The sequence below is a fragment of the Ornithorhynchus anatinus genome, chromosome 2, assembly GCF_004115215.2.
Source record: "Ornithorhynchus anatinus isolate Pmale09 chromosome 2, mOrnAna1.pri.v4, whole genome shotgun sequence".
Classification (NCBI taxonomy): domain Eukaryota; kingdom Metazoa; phylum Chordata; class Mammalia; order Monotremata; family Ornithorhynchidae; genus Ornithorhynchus; species Ornithorhynchus anatinus.
Genome location: NC_041729.1, coordinates 67,252,423 through 67,277,889, shown reverse-complemented (window position 1 = coordinate 67,277,889; position 25,467 = coordinate 67,252,423). Strand labels below are relative to the sequence as shown.

General features: G+C 41.2%; 1 protein-coding gene across 1 annotated transcript in view; it reads right to left on the bottom strand.

Moving 5' to 3' along the window:
• PRKN (parkin RBR E3 ubiquitin protein ligase) overlaps positions 1-25,467 on the bottom strand; it is a 1,416,888-nt gene that overhangs the window by 955,136 nt on the left and 436,285 nt on the right. The gene's annotated exons all lie outside the window — the stretch shown is intronic.

The following is a 25,467-nucleotide window of genomic DNA, read 5'->3' as shown; positions in this document are numbered from 1 at the left end:
TTCTTGTTGATAATCATTCATCTGAGAGACAATATGGGAAAATGGCAAACCACCAGGCCTTTGGGAATCGAAGCTGTTCAAAGAAAACATGGTCATAGGGAAGAGGAACTACAACCAAGGAAGTAATAATATATGTGGTATTTGTAAGGTGCTTTACTATGTGCCAAGCAATGTGTTAAGTACTAGGGTAGTACAATCAATCAATTGTACTTATTGAGCGCTACTGTGTGCAGAGCACTGTACTCTGACCTCGAGAGAGTACAATAGGATTGGTAGATACATTCCCTGCCTAGACAAGAAATTTACATGTAATATCATCAGATCAGACACAGTTCCTGCCCAACATGGGCTCACAATCAAAGGAGGAGTGCTAATAAGGATTTTATCCACATGGGACTCACAGGCTAAGAAGCAATGACAATAGGGATTTCCCCATTTTGCAGATGCAGAAACTGAAACACAGAGAAAGAAAATAACTTGCCTAAGGTCACACAATAGGTGAGGAAAGCAGCGTGATCTAGTAGGGAAGCACAAAGGCCTAGTGGATATAGTATGGGCTTGGGAGTCAGAAGGACCTTGGTTCTAATCCCAGCTCCACCATTTGTCTTCTCTGTAACTTTGGATAACGTGGCTCAATGGAAAGAGTCCAGGCTTGGGAGGCAGAGTTCATGGGTTCGAATCCCGACTCTGCCACTTGTCAGCTGTGTGACTGTGGGCAAGTCACTTCACTTTTCTGTGCCTCAGTTCCCTCATCTGTAAAATGGGGATTAACTGTGAGTCTCACGTGGGACAACCTGATTACCCTGTATCTACCCCAGCACTTAGAACAGTGCTCTGCTCATAGTAAGTGCTTAACAAATGCCAACATTATTATTTAAATTCTATGTGCCTCAGTTAACTAATCTGTAAAATGGGGATTAAGACTGTGAGACTTATGTGGGACAGGGACTGAGTCCAACCTGTTTATCTTGTATCTACCCCAGAGTTTAATACAGTGCCTGGCACATAGCAACCTCTTAACGAATATCATTTTTAAAAACGGTGGCGGAACCTGGATTAGAACCTATGTCTCCCAACCCCCCAGCCCATTCTCTTTCTATTAGGCCATGCTGTATCAGATTGCAATTCGTCTGAAAACTCTCTTCAAGAACTTGGGTCACAGAAATGCAAGGACCTTTAAGGAAGTGGTGAATTCAGGATATGACTGACCCCGTGTAAGCTCTTCTCCAGTCACACCAGTTGGGGTTAAAGTCTCCTACTAATAGGGATAGTGGGGAGGGAGAGAAAGGAGATCCTGTGGTGGGGACAGAAGTGACAGGTCATCAGAACTGCTGGGAAGAAGAAAGGCAGACAGATTCAGGTCCAAACTGTTTCCTGATGCTTTTCTGGTAGTTAGAGCTGTCGGGAGGGGTGGGGTGGGGGGGGGGTGACCTCTGGTCCAGATGGTGGAAGAAAAGGATTCTCTTTAAAATGGGGTGGAAAAATGGTGCTCTATGTTAACTAGGTGGAAATAGCTTATTAATAATAATAATGTTGGTATTTGTTAAGCACTTTCTATGTGCAGAGCACTGTTCTAAGTGCTGGGGTAGATAGAGCGTAATCAGGCTGTCCCACGTGAGGCTCACAGTCTTAATCCCCATTTTACAGATGAGGTAACTGAGGCACAGAGAAGTTAAGTGACTTGCCCACAGTCACACAGTTGACAGGTGGTAGAGCCTGGATCCGAACTCATGACCTCTGACTCCCAAGCCTGTGCTCTTTCCACTGAGCCATTCTGCTTATTGTATTTGTTTATCAAGCAACTATATTTATTAAGTATTTCCTGTGTGCAGTGTACTGTACTATGCTCTTGGGGGAGTACAATATAACAGAGTTGGCAGACATGTTTCATTGGCCATGATGAGCTTACAGTCCAGAGGAGGAGAGAGACATTAATGAGGAGCAGCATGGCATAGTGATAGAGCATGGGCCTGGGAGTCAGAAGGACCTGGGTTGTAATCCCGGCTCATCCACATGTCTGCTATGTGACCTTGGAGAAGTCAACCTCTCTGGGCCTCAGTTACCTCATCTGTAAAATGGGGATTAAAATTGTGAGCCCCATGTGGGCCAAAGACTGTGTTCAAGGTCACTGATTTGTATCTACCCTAATGCTTAGAACAGTGCTTGGCACAAAGTAGGTGCTTAACAAGTACTATAATTATTATTATTATAAAGTATGGCTATGTACATAGGTGCAAGTGCAAGGGAGATACAGAAGGGAGGGGGAGAGGAAACGGGGGCTTAGTCAGGGAAGGCCTCTTGGAGGAAATGTGCTTTTAATAAAGCTTTGACAGTGGAGAGAGTGATCTTCTGTAGGATATGAAGAGGGAGAGTGTTCCAGATTGGGAGCAAGATGTGGGCAGGGGGTCAGTGGTGAGATTGATGAACGTGAGGTAAAGTGAGTAGATTTGCAGTCGATGACCCAAGTGTGCAGGCTGGGTTGGAGTAGGAAATCGGGGAGATAAGGTAGGAGGGTGCAAGGGGGTGCAAAATAGACGGTGAGGAGTTTCTGTTGGATGCGGATGTGCAAATCCGGGAGTGGGAAAACATGGACTGAACTTTTTTGTTGAGAAATAATCCCACAGCAGAGTGAAGTAGAGAATTGGATGGAGAGTGACAGGAGGAGGGAAGGTCAGCAAGAAGCTGATGTAGTGATGTAGGCGTGACAGGACAAGTGATAGCAGTTGGGATGGAGAGGAGGGTGGATTTTAACAGTGCTGTGAAGGCTGAATCAACAGGATTTGGTAACAGTTGAATATGTGGGTTGAGGTGAGTGGAGATAATGCCAAAGTTATGGGTTTATGAGCCAGGGAGGATGGTGATGCTATCTACAGTGATGGTAAAGTCAGGGGGAGGACAGGGTTTTGGTGGGAAGATAGGAAGTTCTGTTTTGGACATGTTAAGTTTGAGGTGTCAGCCTTGAAGGCACAAAGAAATGAGAGACTGCAGAGAAGGAGAGAGATCAGGGCTGGAGATGTAGATTTGGGGATCTTCTTCACAGACTTCCGTTGATACCACGGGAGTGAATAAGTTCTCCAAGATTGTGGGTTTAGACGGAGAATAGAAAGGGACCCAGAACTGAGCCTTCAGACTCCGACAGATAGAAGATGGGAGGCAGAGGAGCCTGTGAAAGAGACCGAGAAGGAGTGGCTGAAGAGACAGGAGGAGAACCAGGTGGAGAGGACGGTGTCAGTGAAACGAAGGTGGGATAATATTTTCAGGAGAAGAGGGTGGTCGGCAGTGTCTGAGGCACCTGAAAGGTTGAGAAGGATTAGACTGAGCAGAAGCCACTGGATCTGTCAATAAGGAAACCACTTAGAGAGGGCACTTTCTGTAGAGTGAAGGGAGCAGAAATCAGATTGGAGGAAGTGCTGACTAGTGTTCTTTTAAGCCATGGGGAAGATACAAGATAATCAGGATGGACACAGTCCCTCTCCCACATGGGGATCATGTGGGGATCATGAAGCAAAGTGGCTTGGGAGTCAGAGGTCATGGGTTCTAATCCCAGCTCCGCCACTTGTCAGCTGTGTGACTTTGGGCAAGTCACTTCACCTCTCTGGGCCTCAGTTACCTCATCTGTAAAATGGGGATTAAGACTGTGAGCCCCACGTGGGACAACATGATTACCTTGTATCTACCCCAGCACTTAGAACAGTGCTTGGCACAAAGTAAGTGCTTAACAAATACCATCATCATCATTATTATTATTATTATTATCATCACAGTATAAGTATGAGGGAGAATAGGTATTGAATCACCATTTTATAGCTGAAGAAACTGAGGCTCAGAGAACTTAAGTGACTTGTCCAAGGTCACAATGCAAGCAATTGCTAGAGCAGGGATTAGAACCCAGGTCCTCTAACTGGAAGGTCCGTGCTCTTCCCACTAGGCTGTGCTGGCTCTGTTGTAATTTAGGGCAGTTTCAATTGGATTCCCTTTACAGCAAGTGATCAGACAAGCAGCTACACTCTCTCCTTATTTTAGGTGCCTCATCCTGAATCTGCTTCCCCTTCTTCCTAGTTCCCCAATATCCCCTTCTATTCTAAATGTATGTGCTTAAACCCCACTAAGTTAGGAAGCTAAAGCCACGGCACAGTTAGGGTGGGGTAAGAGGAGATAGAAGAGGGGCTCATGGGAGAAGGTCAAAGGTTCTCCCCCATTCCCTATTCCTACCTCACCCTTCCCCTTCCCCTAGAGGGGCAGCAGCAGAGGATGGGGGGGGGGGGGGGTGAGGGACCTTTCACTTCTTTTCCACGTTTCCAAATTCTGCATTGAATTTGGGGAAGAGGAGAGTGAAAGATTGAGAAGGTGAGGGAGAAATGAAACACAGAGGAAGGAGGAGGAGTGGGAAGATGAGGGAAAAGAGCAAGGGGAAGAGGATGGGGAAGGAGGACGATGGGGAAAGGAATAATAATAATAATGTTGGTATTTGTTAAACACTTACTATGTGCAGAGCACTGTTCTAAGCGCTTGAGTAGATACAGGGTAATCAGGTTGTCCCATGTGAGGCTCACAGTCTTCATCCCCATTTTACAGATGAGGGAACTGAGGCCCAGAAAAGTGAAGTGACTTGCCCACAGTCACACAGCTGACGAGTGGCAGAGCCGGGACTCGAAACCATGACTGCTGGCTCCCAAGCCCAGGCTCTTTCCACTGAGCCATGATGGGAAATGGAGATGGGGGAAAACAGAGGAAAGGGGAGCATAAGGCAGGGAAAATAGAGGGGGAAGGACAAAGTATAGGGGAGGATAATGAGACAAAGAACAACTAACCAGATCGATATGGCTTTCTACTTTTAGGAATGTGCCCAGTACAGCTGATGTGTATTCACACTTAAACCAGCAAGTTTTGCAATAGGTCAGATTCCTGAATCGTGAAATCCAAGAGTTGCAAATAATGGATTTCCACTTGATCAAATTGACAGAATTTAAGAAAGCCCTTAAAACCATGTTAGTAACAGCAACGTATTAGTGGAAGGGAAGTAGAGTTCTTTAGCTCGACTAAACAACACAATAGAAATGCATGATTTTTTTTCAGATGTTGGTTTCCATAAAATTATTGCATGCTGCAACAATTCTATTTTAGATAGACTAGTCCCTTATCTTTTATTCAGGAGTTGGGTACATACACAAATGTCAATATTTTTCTGCATGTCAATATCCATATTCTTTTATATTTATGGACTGGAGCACCACTGACTATTAGTATTTTCCTTTAATGAGTTACCTTTGGTGTTTCAGAGGGGGAATCCCTACAGGAAATGAAGTGGAAATTTTATCTTGAGAAGTGTCTTTTTTAACAATGCAGATAATAAACAAGAAAACATGAGCTCCTCTCAGAATCAGAATCACATTAACAGTATTCTGGAATATTCCAAATCCATAAAGAAATACAGAGAAAAGAAACAGATCTGACAGACTAGCTCTATTATTTAGTCCCACTGACTAAAGGTAACTCCAGTCAAACGGAAAAGACGAGAAGATGAAATCTTTAGCTAAAAAGCAAGATGAGGCAATGTTGAAAATTCAATGTCTTTGCTACCTCTGTGAATAAATAATCTAGAATGTATCATTATTTATTATTTGTTGCATTTCTTAATGTGTACCTTATGAAAGTGCTGTACTAGGCACTGGGGGAAAGTGCAAAGATGATACACATGAGAAGCAGCATGGGGTAGTGGATAGAACACGGTCCTGGGATTCTGAAGGGTATGGGTTCTAATCCCGGCTTCAGCACTTGTCTTCTGTGTGACCTTGGGCAAGTCACTTTGTTTCTCTGGGTCTCAGTTACCTCATCTGTAAAATGGGGATTGAGACTGTGAGCCCCACATGGGACAGGGATGGCATTCAATCTGATTTGCTTGTATTCACCCTAGTGCTTAGTACAATGCCTGGCACATAGTAAGTGCTTAACAAATACCACAATTAACAGAATAATTGTAATCTTCCACCCCTATATCAAAAACATCCATTTCAAAAATCACTCCCAGGAAATAATAAATGAAAATTTTCACTACATCCTTTCTTTCTTAGTCCTAAGAGATTCAAGGCCCAGAAAAAAAGAACTGTTAGTGGGGCTGAAATATTTTCTGCAGAATCAACTAAGATTCAAAGAAAACTCTGGGTAAAATTGATTACATATGGTGGGTTGTGTTTTTTCTAAAACCCACAATATTCAAACTGTAAAACGGCTGAAAGTCATTTCTTCAGAAAATTTTAAATGGAGATTTGGGCACGGTTGAAAATTTCTCCTGATATTCCTCACAATTAGCTTCACAGACCTCAATCAGTTCTCTCCCCACTATTTATCCTATCTCCTCTCCCAGTACAACCCAGCCCACTCACTTTGCTCTTCTAATAGCAATCTACTTATTGTCGCTCCTTCTCTTCTTATCCACATTTAACCCCTTGCTACGTCTGTTCCTCCTGCCTTATTATAATACTCTCACAAGTGTTCAGTACAGTGTCCTATACCAAGTTAGTGCTCAATACCTCTGACTGACACTGGATCAGATTGAATAAATGATATTGTTCCAGATCTGAATAACAGTAGCTTGTTCCATGGGTTATGATGCTGCCAATTTTTTCAACATTTGATTTCTCTTCTCTACTGTCTTCCAAAAATTATCAATGAATTAATTTCACCAAAGGTGCAGTAGGAGATAGTAAGATCCCAACAGGAAGTAATCATGGGTCTTGCATCTGCTGTCATCATCCAAACACTAAGATAAGTGCTCAATAAATATCACTGATGAGGAAAATGGAAGAGGAATGGCAAGAGGCTCTGTGATATTCATTCTTTCATTCATTCAATAGTATTTACTGAGCGCTTATTATGTGCAGAGCACTGTACTAAGTGCTTGGAATGTACAATTCGGCAACAGATAGAGACAATCCCTGCCCAATGACGGGATTACAGTCTAATCGGGGGAGACGGACAAAAACAAGACAATATAATCACGATAAATACAATCAAGGGGATGTACACCTCATTACCAAAATAAATAGGGTAATAAAAATATATAGAAATAAGCACAGTGCTGAGAGGAGGGGAAGGGAGAGGGGGAGGAGCAGAGGGAAAGGGGGCTTAGCTGAGGGGAGGTGAAAGGGGGAAGGGGGAGGGAGCAGAGGGTGCAGGGGGAGCAGAGAGGGAGCAGAGGGAAAAGGGGAAGCTCAGTCTGGGAAGGCCTCTTGGAGGAGGGGAGCTCTCAGTAGCTTTGAAGAGGGGAAGAGAGTTAGTGTGGCGGAGGTGAGGAGGGAGGGCATTCCAGGACTGCGGTAGGATGTGGGCCAGGGGTCAACAGCGGAACAGGGGCAAACGGGGGAAAGTGAGGAGGTGAGTGACAGAGAAGCAGAGTGCACGGGGTGGGCAGGAGAAGGAGAGGAGGGAGGTGAGGTGATATGTGTTCCCTGCTGACCCATGAAAGTCTAAATGGACATAGTACAATCTAAAATTATCTTTTAATTTGACCTGAGATGAAAAGCACCTAGAAAAACAACCCATAGTGAAGTACTGCTACTAACGTGAGGAGGGAGATCATGTGAAAAGAAAACTCATTGGTATGCACGATAGGCTTCATCTCACGAATTAATCTCTTCATACACTGTTCCTGGACTTAGTTTAAATATTGACAATCAAGGGAAAAAAAAGATGCTGAAAACAAAACCGAAGCCTGCCTGAGGTGGAAAAGAAAAATCATTGCTTTTCTAAATCAAAAAGTTACTATTTTATGGATTACCGTTACACTTTAGTCGAAAGGATTTTGCAGTCAATTAAAAAATGTGAGCCAATGAATTGAATCTTGGCAGTTCCTGGAAGAGCTCTAGAATGTAATTCCTTTAACATATTGCTTCAAATCACTGACTTTTCCAAGTCACCTCCTCAAAAGGAAGACTCTGGTTGGATAACAAGGTCAAAAAATGGAGTAAACTAATAATTTCAGATAGCAAGAGTGCATGAAAAAGAAACCTATAAGGGAATTTATATTCTGATTTCAGCTTTTTTTTCTGATTTCTTCCTCAGGGAATCAATCCTTCATTCTTGTGTCAGAAGCATGCATCGGTGAAGCAGAGAACCCAATTCGCGGAAAACAATTATTGCATTATTGAAGCATCAGGAGATCCAGCAGGGGAAAAAGCACCAAATGAACTTGCCAGTTACAGAATAAGATACTACATCACAGCACTGAGAAATATAACATTGGCTGACAAAGGGGTCCCTTCTTCAGAGAAGTGCTGGATATAGTGGAGAAGCAGCCTTACCTAAGGGAAAGAGCAGAGGCCTCGGAGTCAGAGGACTTGGGTTCTAATCCTGGCTCCTCCACGGGCCTGCTGTGTGACATTGGACAAGTCACTTCACTCCTCTATGCCTCGGTTTCTTCATCTGTGAAATGGGGATTCAAAGCCTGCCCTTTAGATGGTGAGCCCCACTTGGGAGAGGGACTCCATCTGATTTGGTTGATTGTTATTGACCCCAGGGCTTAGACTAGTGCTTGACACCTAGTAAGAACGTTGACAAATGCCACCAGCAGCAACATCATAGTTGTTTCTCAGAGAAAGCATTCAGGCTTTGGCTACCAAATCCAAATCAAACATTGCTCTGAGGTATCCATGAGCCTCTAATGAGCCTGTGCTTCCTCCAAAACAGAGGAGATAACTAGAGGGTGTGCAGATGCCACTGCCAAGATGGAGAAAAACAAACAGTCCACAAGACCTGGATACAATCTGGCAGTCATGCCTACAGTTAAAAGAATGGCTAAAATAAGAGATTTCAACGAATATCTAAGCACTTCTGCATGGTAGAGAAAAATCTTTGGGTCACATGGATATTCCCTTTGGCAGGACTGATGATCAGTTTGTAAATACGATGTTTATCTGATTTGTGAGAATGGGGTCATCTTACTAAGTCTTACTTACTTACTAATATTCTCTGAATATTGAATTCTCCTGAATTCTCTGACTTCAGCCCCATCCTTATTGCTCTATACTATTCCATAAAGTTCAGCTCCTGCCTCTGTCTTATGGTTCCAAACCAGTCAATACTGTCCAGCTTCTGCCTCAATTTTTCCACAAAGGGAGCAGCAGGGCATAGTGGATAGAGCATGGGCCTGGGAGTCAGTAAGTCATGGGTTCTAATCCCACCCCCACCACTTGTCTGCTGTGTGACTTTGGGCAAGTCACGTCACTTCCCTAGGCCACAGTTACTTCATCTGTAAAATGGGGATTGTGACTGTGAGCCCCACATAGGACATAGCCCCACATAGCCCCACACCCCCCCAGACTGAGCTCCTCTTCTCCCTCTACTCCCTCTGCCACCCCCCCCTTTACCTCTCCACAGCTAAACCCTCTTTTTCCCCTTTTCCCCCTGCTCCTCCACCTCTCCCTTCCCATCCCCACAGCACTGTACTCGTCCGCTCAACTGTATATACTTCCATTACCCTATTTATTTTGTTAATGAATTGTACATCGCCTTGATTCTATTTAGTTGCCATTGTTTTTACGAGATGTTCTTCCCCTTGACTCTATTTATTGCCATTGTTCTTGTCTGTCCGTCTCCCTTGATTAGACTGTAAGCCCATCAAACGGCAGGGACTGTCTCTATCTGTTGCCGACTTGTTCATCCCAAGCGCTTAGTACAGTGCTCTGTACATAGTAAGCGCTCAATAAATACTATTGAATGAATGAATGAATGACAAGGACTGTGTCCAACCTGATCCACCCCAGCAATTAGTACAGTGCTTGGCACACAGAAACACAGCACTAAATACCATAATAACAATAATAATAATAATTATTATTATACCATTCAATTCTCTCCGACTTCTGCCTCAGTCTTACTGTTCTGTAACCATTCAGGACTTTGTATTAGTTTTAATAAAACAAATCACCATTCAATCAATTGATATTTATTGAGTGCCTAATGAATGCAAAGCTTAGGAGAGTTCAAAAGGCACAAAACACGCGAACCCTGCCCTCAATAATCTCATCACCATCTGACAGAACAGATACAGAAAAATTATTTAAAATATTGGAATCAGGAGAAATCAAAAATGATGTTGATGACACTGATAATGAACGCATTTGTTCAGTACTTACTGTGTGGCAAGCACTGTTTTCAGCAATGGGGTAGATAATAATAATAGTAATTGTGGTGTTGATTAAGTCCTTACTACATGCCAGGCACTGGACTAAGCACTGGGATGGATACAGGCAAATTGGGTTGGACTCAATCCTGTGTGGGCCTTAATCCCCATTTTATAGATGAAGTAACTGAGGAATAGAGAGGTGAAGTGACTTGCCCAAGGTCATACAGCAGATGAGTGTCAAAGCCAGGATTAGAACTCAGGTCCTCCTGACTACCAGGTCTGTTCTCTATCCAATAGGCCATGCTACCCCTGTCCTACATGGGGCTCAGAGACTAAAGATATATAAAGGATATACCAGGTAGTGGTGCAAATATGTCATTATGAAATAGCTGAATACACCACTGAATGAGTGTTTGCAACTCCGCAGTACTTAAAAGTTACAGCAAAATAACAATGAGGGCAAGGGTTTAAGCATTCTAATACTGGCAATGTTACCTTCAATCCCTCTGCCTCCTAACCTGCTATCGAAATTCCCCTTGACCAATGGTTACTGTAACACAATTTTCCCATTACATCTAGTTCTTCAAAAATGTTACCCTCATTTTCTTGAAGAATTAAGTGCATAACATTATGGTGTTGTCTTTAAGCAGTTCTTAACAATGATCAAGGCAATGTAAGAGAGAGTTCTGGAAGCAGAAATAAAAACAGTGAAATATATCTGAATTCAAATGACTCCCTCAGGTTCACAGGGCCCGTGTAGACAGAACCAAATGTAGGAAGTTGAATTCTTCGAATTCCCCCTCTACTCTAAGCCGACCCAATTCCTTTGCCTTCTCTCTGACCTAGAACTCTCTCCACCTCCATACACACCACACCACCACTTCTCTCCCAGTGCACACACAGTGCATTATTAAAATCACATCTCCTCCAAGAGGCCTTCTCTGACTAAATCCTCTTTTCCCTGACTCCATCTCCCTTCTGAGTCATCCATGCACTTGGAGCTATTCCCTTTGGACACTCGGTATTCAGCCCACCTTCAGCAAGTAGGTACATATCTGCATCGCCATCTAGGCTGTGGTAGACAGGGAAGAGTCTCTATCAGTCTGTATCTCTTTTAGAGTGCATTCTCCCAAGCACTTAGTACAGTGCTCTGTACAGACTAAGAAATCAGTAAATACCATTGATTATTAAGCCTGAATATTATTCTGTCTCTTACCCATTCAGTGATTATGCAGGTTGAAATCCCAAAATAATATATCACATTTCTCGAAGATAATTGTCACTTCTTTACAAAGATGCCTTGATTATGACTAATAGTTGCTCTCTTGGAAAACTAAAAAAATCAAAAATGAACAATGATACAGATTACAGAGATTTTGTATGGAAGCTGTTCATTAAACAGAAAGACTGGGTTACTTTTCCACCGTTGGCTGACTCCTTAATGAGTTAATCATTTACTGGATATACAAATGAACCCAGCAGACAGTATCAGGACTTTCTCAAGTTAATTTAAATTCAATCCAAACTTTCTTGAGGATTTGAAGACTTTTCACTTTGAGTTATTCTTAGTTTATGACACTAACTCAGTTTGTAGAGGGATGACTCTCTAAAATGTTCAGAAGTATCCTTACTACACTTATATAGTGTATAAATATACTAATATTACAGAATTATTAAGTCTATGACTTTGCTTGAGGGCAAGCTAAAGCAATTTTTGTATTACCTAAATGAAAAATTAATTCTTTGAGGAAATCAAAGTATTATATTAAAATATCAATCAGTGAATGGTATTTATTGAGTGCCTGTGTGCAGAGCACTGTATTAAGCACTTGGGAAAGTACAATAAAAACAGTGTTGGTAGACAGATTCCCTGTCCACAACCAGCTGTGTCCGTCATTTAGACTGTGAGCCTGTTATTGGGCAGGGATTGTCTCTATCTGTTGCCAAATTGTACATTCCAAGCGTTTAGTACAGTGTTCTGCACATAGTAAGGGTTCAATAAACACAGATGAATGAATGAATGAATGTAGAGCAATTATTTCTTCAAGAAATGCCAGGATTTCTATTGATGTTCCATTTATTCTCCTCCATAAGAAACTGTAGCTGAGAGAAGGACCAAATCTTCTGATTTTACAAATTCAGAATGATGGGAACTATTCCTGTCGACAATGGCACAACTTGACAAGTCGACACCAATAACTTGATAAGTCAATATTACAATGGGAAAAAAACACCATAAAATGAACATTAAATCCCCATGAAACTTTTCACCATTGAAGTCAATCAAGTGTCCACTTCTGTTAAAAAAAAAATAAGGGAACAGCAACAAAGTACAAATGTAACATACTAATCAGTAGTATTTAATGGGTCCTTATATGCGCAGAGTACAGTACTAAGCTCCTGGCAGAGTAACAATAATAATTACGGTATTTGTTAAGCACTTACCATATGCCAGGCACTGTATTAAACACTGGGGTGGATACAAGCAAATAGAGTTGGACATAGGCCCTGTCTTGCACAGGGCTCAAATTCTTCATCTCCATTTTACAGATGAGGTTACTGAGGCAGAGAGAAGCCAAGTGATTTGTCCAAGGCAACACAACAGGCAAAATGTGGAGCTGGAATTAGAACACATGACCTTCTGACTTCCAGGTCTGTGCTTTCTCTACTACGCCATGATACTTCTCTAGACACATTCCTTGCCCACAACAAGCTCACAGTCTACAGGTAATAGTATATTATATTGGTATAATACATACTGATATTGGCAGCTGACAACAAATGAAAAATGAGAGTTACATTAGATTGACTTAAAAAGGAATGTGGATCGGTCCTAAGGACTGATACTTGATTTATCAAAGTATATACCCTTGTATTTTTGAACATCACCACAAATTTTGTTCCAATCCCATTTGAAATCCAAATTGAACCACTTACAAACGCTACCATGAGGATAGAAAGATAAAGTTAGATTTGCCAAAACATGCATTCTTAAAAAAGCAAGCCCAACTGAAAACATAATCCAGAAGCCTGGAGAGTCTTCAGCTGAAAAAGTATAGTATATCAACAAGGTACCAACTCTAGACTAACAACAGTATTCGGAGCACTGATCATATTAAACAGATCATACTGTTCTCCAGATATCTCATCCATTTTCTTTAATTGTTTCACCAGTGCTCTAGTTACCCTAAAATATTAAATTGGGATTGACAACAAGGTCTTAGAATACAGATAACTACACAGTATTTTACAAATCCGTAATTCATTTATATTAATGACTGTCTCCTCCTCTAAACTATTTAAGCTCATTGTGGGCAGGGAATGCGTCTACCAGCTCTGCTGGATTGTATTTTCCCAGTAAGCTCTCAATAAATACCACTGATTCACTGCTCTCTAGAGATGTATTCTCTGTAAATTAGTACCACTAGGGTGGGCAATTAGAAGCTGGATGAAATCAGAAGATCCGTAAACATTCTACTTTATGAGCTCAATCAATCGTATTTATTCAGCGCTTGCTGTGCCCACAGTGGTGTACCAAACACTTTCGAAAATATAATTTATATTAGAAGAAAATAAATTGTTACATATATTTTATTTTCTTCTACTGTCCTTCAATAGTAAGATAATCTTCAATGACATTTCAACCTTTATAGAGTTGGGGATTGAAGCTGGGTGAAGAACTGAAAGGTTGATGATGATGAGCAAGATTTTTGATTTGGAGCAAATCTTGCTACAGCTTTCATAACGAGAGAATAGAAAGGAGCTAATGAATGTTTGGCTCTCACTCTTGTGTTGTCAAACGTTTTGCCTCATATTACATCACCTTCAAGATCACCTTCAGTGGCAAGATTTCTCTTTCAAAGGTGAGACATCTCTACAGTGTGAGACAGGATTGTTAAGTCCCCTGCCTTTGTTTCTCATTCATTCATTCAATAGTATTTATTGACCGCTTACTATGTGCAGAGCACTGTACTAAGTGCTTGGAATGTACAAATCGGTAACACTCATTGCAATTCTAGAAGATTCTTTATCCCGTTTGATGATTGCAAATTATTTAAAAGACATGAAAAGCCACTTACCCAAAGATCATTTAGTCAAAAATAAGTTTAATGCTTACAGCAGAGATACTTCCACAAAGTCCTTTTTTTTTAAGATACTTGTTGAGTGCTTTGTGCCAAGCACTGTATTAAGCATTGGGGTAGATACAGGTTGATCAAGTTGGACATGGTCACTGTCCCACATAGGGCTCATAATCTTAATCAGGTAACTGAGGCACAGAGAAGTGAAGTGAATTTGCCCAAGATGACGCAGCAGACAAGTGGCAGGGCCAAGATTAAAACACATGACCTTCTGACTGCCAGACCTGGGCTCCATCCACTATGTCCTTTACAGTTTAATATCTGAATAGGACCAAATTGGGGGAATAATTTTCCTGCCTTCAAACAGGATCAGGTTAAACCACTGGCAACAGGTCATTTGCCTGTGGACTTTGAAATTGAGATCCTGTTACAGCAGTCGGCTTGTACATTGCATGCATGGCTAGGACCTCAAGATCATTACCACTGCATATCTACTGATGTAGATACATCAATAGACATATATCAATAGACATATAGATATGTCAATATATATACACTCACATACATAGAGCTGGAAATATAGAGATATGTGTATATGTACATACACATCTTTCTCCATTTTTATTTGCCTTAAAAAAAAAATACCACACATTAAATTTTCTCCTCCGGTTGCTCAATAGTAAAACAAATCTTCAGTTACATGTCAACTCATATGGAGTGGAGAAGATGTTTGGGATTGAGGCTTGGCTAAAAACTGAGAGTTTGATGATGCTAAACAAGACATTTTGTTTTGAGTAAACATCACACCACCTTTTCATAACCAGAGAGTAATAAGCATCATGGCCTAGTGGATAGAATACTGGCCTGGGAGTAAGAAGGATTTGGGTTGTAATCTTAGCTCTGCCACATGTCCGCCGCGTGACATTGAGCAAGTCACTTAAGATCTCTGTGTCTCTGAGACCTTATCTGTAGAATGGAGATTAAGACTGTGAGCCCCATGTGGGATAGGGACTGTGTCCAACCTGATTAGCTTGTATCTACCCCAGGGCTTAGTACAGTGTGTGGCACATAGTAAACACTTAACACTTACCAAATACCATTGTTAGTAGTAGTAGTAGTAGTAAGGAGCTAGTGAGTGTCAAAGAGAGAGCGGGCGAGAAAGATCTCTTCCAATGTGTTGGTGAATGAGAGTGGTTTTATGTGCATAAGAATATATATATAATTTTAAAATTATATTTTGGTTCATAAATTGCTTGTTCAAAAATGTTAGGTCCTTGAGACATAAAATACAAAGCCAGATTTAAAGTCTTACTACAAATAGGAAGTCTGATTATTTGGGTAATCAGTAAACATGGTCTACTCAAGGCTTCTCATTTGTGAAAGATTACAGAAAATATACTCTCCAGAGTGTTACTGAAGGTAAGATTTCCTATTTTCCTTAAAATTATGATTGTCTTTTCCTTTAGGTGTATAAATAAAAAACTCAGAATCAGCAAGTTATGCTTCTTTAAGCAGCAAATGATACTTTCAAACCTACTTGCTAACTGTCCCTGTTATAGTATATACTAAACTCTTTGCTAGATAGTATTAGTCATAAAAATAATAATGATGATGCTATTTGTTAAGCATTTACTAAGTTTCAAGCACTGTGATAGATACAAGATAATCAGATTGGACACAGGCCCTGTCCCATATGGGACTCACAATCTTAATCACCATTTCACAGATGAGATAACTGAAGAGGTGGTAGTAATAGTCTTTATTAAGGGCTCACTATGTGCAAAGCGATGTGTTATGCACTGGGAAAGAATATCTAGCTGCGATTTAGGATTGGCCCCTGCCCCCTGGGGTCTCACATTCTAAAACATCTAAGGTAATACCTCTAATATTGCAAAAATGTAAAAAAAAAAACATGCAAAAACTTCCCTTGCTTCTATCATCAAATGAATTGATGGATCCACTGTTTGTACCATGGACTTGATGATATTTGTTAAGCACTATATGTGTGTCAAACACAGTTCTAAATGCTGGGTAAGTACAAGTTAATTAAGTTGGCCACAGTCCCTGCCTCGCATGGGGCTCGCAGTCTAAGTAGGAGGGAGAACGAGTATTGCACCCCTCTTTACAGATCAGGAAACTTAGGCACAGAGAAGTTGAGTGAATTGCCCAAGGTAACAAAGCAAGCAATTGGCAGAACTGGGATTAGAACCCAGATCCCGTGACTCCTATGCCCATATGCTTTCCATGAATCCCCTCTACTTCATAAGCCTTCGATAACTGCTCTCTGTGCTATCCACCTTCACAGACCCGTACGCTGCTATTTATAAACTATTCCTGAATCTATGAGCCAAGCATATCCTCTAGTCTGTAAGCTGGTTGTGGGGAGGTAACTTTTCTACCCACTCTGCTATAGTATACTCTTCAAAACACTTAGTATGGTGTTCTGCACACAATAAGCCCTCAATAAATACAGTCGAATGATTTACCTAGACTATACTTTACTTGTTTCTCATCTTGCGGATAAATAATGCACCCATTACTAGCAGTCATTACTGTGGTACACATGTGAAGATCATTTTAATGCTCGGGCCCATGTTCTTTCCATTAGGCCATGCTGCTTCCTTCTTTCTTCCAGAGGGCCCAAATTAATGCATTTCAGAAAAATAATGATATGATCGGCAACAATAATGATAAAAGTGTTTGTTAAATACTTACTATGCATACTATCTGCCGAGTTTTATATTAAGTCTTGAGGTAGATACAAGATAATTAGGTAGGACACCATCTCTGTCCCCATATGGAGATCACAGTATAGGGGATGAGAAAATAGGTTTAGAATCCCCATTTTACAGAGAGGGAAAATGAGATATGAAGTGACTTGACCAAAGTCATACAGGGGGAAACTGTACTAGAATATATTGCCTGATATTAGGCTTCCTTTCTGATCTCCCAACCTCCTGTCTCTCCCCACTTCAGTTTATACTTCCCTCTGCTGCCTGGATTATCTTTCTGCAGAAACGCTCTGGGCATGTCACCACCCACCCCCCCAAAAAAATCTCCAGTGGTTGCCTATCAACCTTCACATGAAACAAAAATCTCCTCACTCTTGGCTTCAGTGCTCTCCATCACCCTGCCCACTCCTACCTCACCTCCCTTCTCTCCTTCTACAGCCCAACCCTCACACTCTGCTCCTCTGCCGCTCACCTCCTCACTGGGTCTCATTCTCACCTGTCCCACCATCGACCCCGACCCACATCCTACCACTGGCCTGGAATGCCCTTCTTCCTCACATCCGCCCAACTCTCTTTCCCTCTTCAAAGCCCTACTGAGAGCTCACCTCCGCCAGGAGGCCTTCCCAGACTGAGCCCTTCCTTTCCCTCTGCCCCTCCTCCCCTTCCCATTGCTCCTACTCCCTCCCTCTGCTCTACCCCCTTCTCGTACCCACAGCATTTGTGTATATTTGTGAATAATTTATTTATTATATTATAATAATAATTTATTATTCTATTTATTTTATTAATGATGGGTATATATCTATTATTCTATTTATTTATACTGATGTTATTGATGCCTGTCCACTTGTTTTGTTTTGTTGTCTGTCTCCATTCTTCTAGACTGTGAGTCTGTTTTTGGGTAGGGATTGTCTCTATTGGTTGCCTAATTGTAGTTTCCAAGCTCTTAGTTCAGTGATTTGCACATAGTAAGAGCTCAATAAATACAATTGAATGAGTTAAATTAGAACCCGGGTCCTCTGATTTCCAGGCCCATGTTGCCTGAGAGTCCATCCCAGGCCTCTCTTGGAAACGAATTCCAACGTTATCATCCTTCACTGTAAAAAAAAAATAAATTTTTTTTCTTCCTAATCCAAATCCCTCATGATTAGATTCTAGCACTTTTGTTCTATCCTCAGAGAATAATAATGATTTATAATAATTGTTTTACTTGGTAAGCACTTACTTTTTACTTTTTAGAAGCAGCGTGGCTCAGTGGAAAGAGCGCGGGCTTGGGAGTCAGAGGTCATGAGTTCTAATCCCAGCTTCGCCGCTAGTCAGCTATGTAACCTTGGGCAAATCACTTAACTTCTCTGTGCCTCAGTTACCTCATCTGTCAAATGGGGATTAAGACTGTGATCCCCACGTGGGACAACCTGATTACCTTGTATCCCCCAGCGGTTAGAACAGTGCTTTGCACATAGTGAGTGCTTAACAAATACGACAATTTATTTTATTTTATTACTTTTTGCCAGGCAGTGTACAAAGTGCTGCGGCACATACAAGATAATCAGATTGGACACAGCCTCTACCCACCCTGGCGCTCACATTCTTAATCCCCATTTTACAGATGTGGAAACTGAGGTACAGAGAAATTAAGTGATGTGCCTAAGGTCACACAGTAGACAAGTGTCAGGATTAGAGGCAGGATTAGAATTCATGTCCTCTGACTCCCAGGCCTATGCTCTTATTCACCAGCCCATTTAAAAATTCTTCATATGCTTGGAAACTGTTACTAAACCAATGTTCATCCCCCTCTTCTCCAGAATGAAAAATCCTACTTCCTCTGACCTTTCCTCTTTCCCAGACCATCCCTCCATAACTGTAGTATCAGCATAACCTTGCAACCTTGTGTTCTCTTGTCTTATGCTGTCGAGCACAACCTTGGCTACTCATATATCTTTTTCTCCAAGACTCTTCCCATTATATCGCCATCACCTGCTCTGAGTTGTAGGCTATAGAAGAAACTTTCCTATTCTACAAACCTCCCTATTCCGGGAAGTAAACAGATAACGTCTTCCTTTGTAAAAATCTAGAATGATTAGGGCTTGAATTCATATACGACTTTGATTTCCAATTGCCTTATGAAAATTTACGCCAGATAAGGAGGGTCATGTGTTACTATCACCGTTTCACCAATAAGGAAAGTAATGGAACAGAGATTCCCGTCAACCAATTGGCTAGTAACCATTTTGGCTAGCAACTTTAACCATTCAATCATATTTATTGAGTGTTTACTGGGTGCTGAGCATTCTACTATGTGCTCAGTGTAGTATAATGTACTGGAGTTGATAGACATATTCGCTATCCACGACGAGCTTACAGACTAGAGGAGTTACCGCGAATTTCGAGCCCAGGATTACACTCAAAGTCACTTGCCTCATTCCCCTAAAAAAGATATACTTAAATGAAGGGAAAATTCACTCCAACTGCTACCCTAAACTTATATAAAATACTGGGGAAAGGGTTCCTACTGTAACCAATATCTTCAAGAACTAGTTTCAGCTACAGAACAAATACTGCACCACTTACAAGGAGTGAATGCTGACAGAAGTTAGCAAAAATGAACACAGTCTACATACAATTATCCCCCCTTGACCATTAAAAACAATCTATGCATTTAAAATAATCTGCATAAACCAGAGGAGGACTGATGTGAAGGGGTTAGTAAGGAATTATTTAGAGAGGCATTTCGGAGACAGAGGACATGGGTTCTAATCACGACTCCACCACTTGTCTGCTGTGTAGACTTGCCCAAGGTTAGCACGGTACTAAGCATTTGGGAGAGCACAATGCAACTTCTCTGTGCCTCAGTTCCTTTTTTCTGTAAAATGGGGATTAAGACTTTGAGCTGCATGTGGGGCAACCTGATTATCTTGTATCTATCCCTGGGCTTAGAACAGTGCCTGACACATAGTGCTTGGCTTAACAAATAGCAAATGTCATAATTATTATTTGGTTGAAAATACCTTCCATCAATAAACTAAACTAGCCTCTCCTGTAGCTTTGGTAGTAAATGAGTAGGGTTCCTGAAAAGATGAACTTTTATGATATGCATTTCCCTTTAAATTCCCATCTATTCTCCTTCATTCCAAGAGTAATTATTAATGGAATTCATTCACTCAATAGTATTTATTGAGTGCTTATTATGTGCAGAACACTGTACTAAGCGCTTGGAATGTACAATCAGACAACAGATAGAGACAATCCCTGCCCAATGACAGGTTCACCATATAAATGGGGGAGATAGACAGCAAAGCAAAACAGAACAAAACAAGACATCATCATCAAGATAAACAGAATCAAGGAGATATACACCTCATTAACAAAATAGGGTAAAATATAATATATACAAATGAACACAGTGCTGAGGGGAAGGGAGAAGAGCAGAGGGTGGAAGGGGGGGAGGGGAGGGCGAGCAGAGGGAAAGGGGGGGCTCAGTCTGGGAAGGCCTCCTGGAGAAGGTGAGCTCTCAGTAGGGCTTTGAAGAGCAGAAGAGAGTCAGTTTGGCAGACATGAGGAGGGAGGGCATTCCAGGACAGTGGCAGGACATGGGCCAGGAGTCGACAGTGGGATGGGGTGAACAGGGGACAGTGAGGAGGTGAGCGGCAGAGGAGTGGAGGATAACCAATAATGGCATTAATTGAACATTAACTGTGTGCAGAGCACTCTACTATTTGGGAGAGCACAATGCAAAAGAGTTGGTAGATGTGTTCCCTGCCCACACTGAGTCTAGATGGGGGAGATGGACATTAATATAAATAAATAATTCCCTGAGACATAAGTGGTTTACCCCAGGAAGGACCTACTTCCCTGTTATCATCAATATCACACCTTCACTTAAAACCTACATGGGTGCATTAGAGCAGAGGCTCGTTATTAGAACTGTTACCCCCTTACAACTCCAATAGGAGCAACAAAAAGGGCACCCAGAATTTTAAAATAAAAGAAATCCTATCAAGAAATGTTCAAAGGCTTATCACTTCTCCCAAAGAAAAGACATCTAAGAGGACACTTGAGAATGGACTTCAATCACGAAAAGCTTTATGGATGGATGGGGAGCCTGGAATATATGAAATAAACCTTTCTTACTATGAGGGTGCTATTGAGCCCCAGAACAGACCACAAAGTCAGTCATTCGTATTTTTTGAGCACTTACCGTGTGTGGAGCACTGTACTATGTGTTTGGGAGAGTACAATGTAACAATACAACAGATACATTCCCTATGGAGAAGCAGCATGGCATAGTGGTTAGAGCATGGGCCTGGGAGTCAGAACATCATGGCTGGGTTCTAATCCTAACTCCTCCATGTGCCTGCTGTGTGACCTTGGGCAAGTCACTTCACTTCTCCATGCCTCAGTTACCTCACCTGTAAAGTGGAGATAGAAACTGTGAGCCCCACATGGAACAGGGACTGTGTCCAAGCAGATTTGCTTGTATCTACCCCAGCAATTAGTAGAGTGCTTAGCACATATTAAGAGACTAATAAATAGTATCATTATTACCCACTAGAGAATTTATGGAGGGGCCTCTGGATGGAGACTTTCAGAGTAGAGCAGGTAAGGCAGAGGGAGAAAATGGATGACTTTTAAATGACCTACTAGTTTTCTGGTTCTGCGGTTAAATGGTACCTCCTTTTTTAATTCCTGAATGAGCAAGGATAAATGGATGATGACAGTAGGGAGGGCAAGGACCATTTTGGAGTCCCTTCAATTCTACTTCAACCAAAACATGCTCCGCTGGAAAACCTTAATCTCCGACAAAAATGTTTAATCGAGCCAAGAATTGGTTATGACTGCTTCAAAATTAAAATTTTCCCCAAATCATTTCTGTTCTGTTCATTTTTTTCCATAATCTTAATCTCAATGCACATCAATACATTTTCCCAAATACAACATTTTGTATGATATAGTTGGAGAGTTGGAGGACCTGAGTTCTAGTCTCAGCAATGTCACTGGCCTGCTGTGTGACCTTGGACAGGTCATTTTTTTTTAAGTGGTATTGGTTAAGTGCTTTCTATGTGCCAGGCACTGTATTAATCGCTGGAGTAGATACAAGATAATCAGGTTGGACACAGTCCATGACCCACACGGGGCTCACAATTTTACCCAGGTCCTTCTGACTTCCAGTCTCAGGGTCTAATTCATTCATTCATTCATTCAATAGTATTTATTGAGCACTTACTATGTGCAGAGCACTGTACTAAGCGTTTGGAATGTACAAATCGGTAACAGATAGAGACAGTCCCTGCCCTTTGACGGCCTTACAGTCTAATCCGGGGAGACGGACAGACAAGAACAATAGCAATAAAAATCACTAGACAAGATGGCTTAGTGGAAAGAGCACGGGCTTGGGAGTCAGAGGTCATGGGTTCTAATGCCAACTCGGCCACTTATCACTTGTGTCACTTTGGGCAAGTCACTTGACTTCCCTGTGCCTCAGTTACCTCATTTGTAAAATGGGGATTAAGACTGTGAGCCCCACATGGGACAACCTGATTACCTTGTAACTATCCCAGAGCTTAGAACAGTGCTTGGCAGACAGTAAGCATTTAACAAATACCATAATGATAATAATTATTATTATTTAATCTCTCTATTCTTTCATGTAAAACAATACTGCAATAATACTTGCCTTTCCCTACTTCACAGGGTTGTGAGGACAAAAATGAGATATGTGATTTTAGCATAAATGCATTGCAAATTATATATGTATAAACATATTCTGGATCTTTACCCTTTATTGAAATAAGGTACAAAGCAGGCATATAAAACATCAGAGTCTAGGTAAAGTATATGAGTATACGATACAGCCTTGAGAGCTTTATTAAACAGACTGAGTAGCTCAGTAGTCTAGCGGCAGGTTTATTTATTTTATTATTTCTTATTATTTAATCATTACTTGTATATATTTATTATTTTATATATATGTACCATAACTCAAAGGTTTATACAGGTAAATCCTCCACTATACTACCATACTGTGCTGAACTACTTGGAAAATTGATTTTATCCTCCCAGCTGGTTTATATAGAACCATGAACAGGTTATGTTTGGATTTCTGTTCTCAAGAAGTTATTTTTATCCTTACCCCAAGGTTGGATGGGTACAGACGCTTCATAAAAAAAGACAGTAAAATTACATTATTAAAAATTGTAAGAGGCGGGGGCAAGGAGGAGAAGGACTCGGTGTGGGGAGAAGTACACTAATATAAAAATGAAAAGAACAGAGGCAGAAATAATGAATTTGCCTGAACCAATCTCCTTTCTCCTGACCTCACCACACAGGAACTGCCTATCAATTTCGCAACAGGCAATAAATATTAAAATGAATTTTTTTTGCATGTCTTATCAAAAGCCCCTGACATCAATTGTTTTCACAAATGTTTTCTCCTGCAAGCACTGAACACCTCTTCATCAATCTTTTATCAAAAGCAATCTTGTTCGTATTTCTCTCTTCCCACAAAAAGTTTCTCTTTCTCTTTTTTCCTCTTGACAGAAGGTACATGAATATTATTTTACACTCCACTGTGGCTGCATCTTCATCGATCAGGAAATAAAAAGTAGGTCGGAAGTATGTGTCATGACCCCACAGAGCTACAAACAACCGAAACACATGTAATGATTCCACTGTGGTTGATTCAATGACAAAGGAGAAAGCTTGTGTGAATGCCTACATCAATGTGTTTGAGGTATTTTTAGTTCAAGAAATACATCTTGGCACAGTAGTTTCCAAAAGTAGAATCAGAAAACAGCTTTGTGAAATTAATTCTCCAGTATCGTCCTGACTCACACATTGGGCTTGACAGAGAATAAACATTAGTTAAATAGTCTTCTAACAGATTCCACTACCATTTCTACATGGATGATTCCCTAATCTCCCTCTCCAGCCATGACTTTTCTCCTTCACTGCAGACTCACTTTTCCTCCTGCTTTCAGGACATGTCTACTTGGTTGTCCTGCCCACACCTCAAACTTAACATGGCTAACACAGGTCTCCTTATCTTTTCACCAAATCCCGTCCTCCCATGTCTTTCCCATTCCTGAAGATAACGCCAATAACTTTCCTGTCTCACAAGCCTTGGGATTATCCTCACTTCATCTCCTCATACAACCCACATGTTCTATTGTTCAACAAGTCCAATCATTTCTAGCTAAACAAGATCACTAAAATCAGTCCTTTCCTCTCATCCAAGCACTTAACCTATCCCACCTTGACTAGAACATCAGCCTCTTCACCCATCTCCCTGCCTCTCCCCACTCCAGCCCCTACTTCACTCAGCTGCCCAGATGATTTTTCCAAAAAAAGTTCAGTTCCCAACTCCCCACTCTTAAAAAACTTCCAGCAGTTGCTCATCCATTGCAGCATGAAATAAAAGCTCCTCTCCTTTGGCTTTAAAGCATTCCATCAGCTTGGCCCCTCCTATCTTACCTTGGTGATTTTCTACTACAACCCAACCCTCATGCTTCACTCTTCTAATGCCAACCTAATCACTGTTTGAAAAATCCCATCTATCTCACCACCAGTTCCTTGCTTATGTCCTTTCTTGTTCTGGCCTGAAAATCCCTCCCACTTCACATACAGCAGACCAACAATCTCCCCATCTTCAAACTCTTGTTAAAATCACATCTCCAACAAGGTCCCTTCCCTGATTAAGCCCTCATTTCTGGATCTGTACCCTTTAAGCATTTGATATTCACCCCACCCTCAGCCCCACAGCACTTATGTAGACATCCATACTTCATGTCAATGTCTGTCTCCCCCTCTGGACTGTAAGCTCCTGGTGGGTGCAACTCTGTTGTACCAGAGTTTCTCAAAACCTTAGTACAGTGTCCTGCACACTGTAAGTGCTCAATAAATAGGGGTGATTGACTGATCGATTGTTGTAATTTCTATTATCATTGGCACAGGAAATTTTACCCACCAATACATACATAAAAAAGTGACTCTGCCACACTGGCAATAAAGAAAATAAGTTTCTTTAGTTTTTGGAACTTTGATATAAATTAGGGGTCAAGTCCAAGTCACTGTACTTATGCTGCCTATATTATCTTTGAATATCCATCAATCAGTTGTATTTACTGAGCGGGAAGAATGGTCTTCCAAAAACATGGGGGTTACATTTTTACTTTTGGATTAACACTCTTTATTCTTCCCTCCCTCATAACCACAGCACTTATGTACATATCTGTAATTCATTTGTTTAAATGAATATCTGTCTCTCCTCTAGACTGTAAGCTTGTTGTGGGCATGGAATGTGCCGACGAATTCTGTCATACTGTACTCTCCCAAGCGCTTGTACAGTGCTCTGCACACAGTAAGCGCTCAATAAATGTGACTGATTGATTGATCTCTGGGCAGTTCATGCCCTGCTCTTCTTCTCATAATCAGAATATTGTTTTATCTTCTCTTAGCACCCTATTACAGGTCATTGTGTTAGTGTAAACCTTATAACTGTATTTGTTTACACATCTCAAATGCAAGCTCGCCAGCA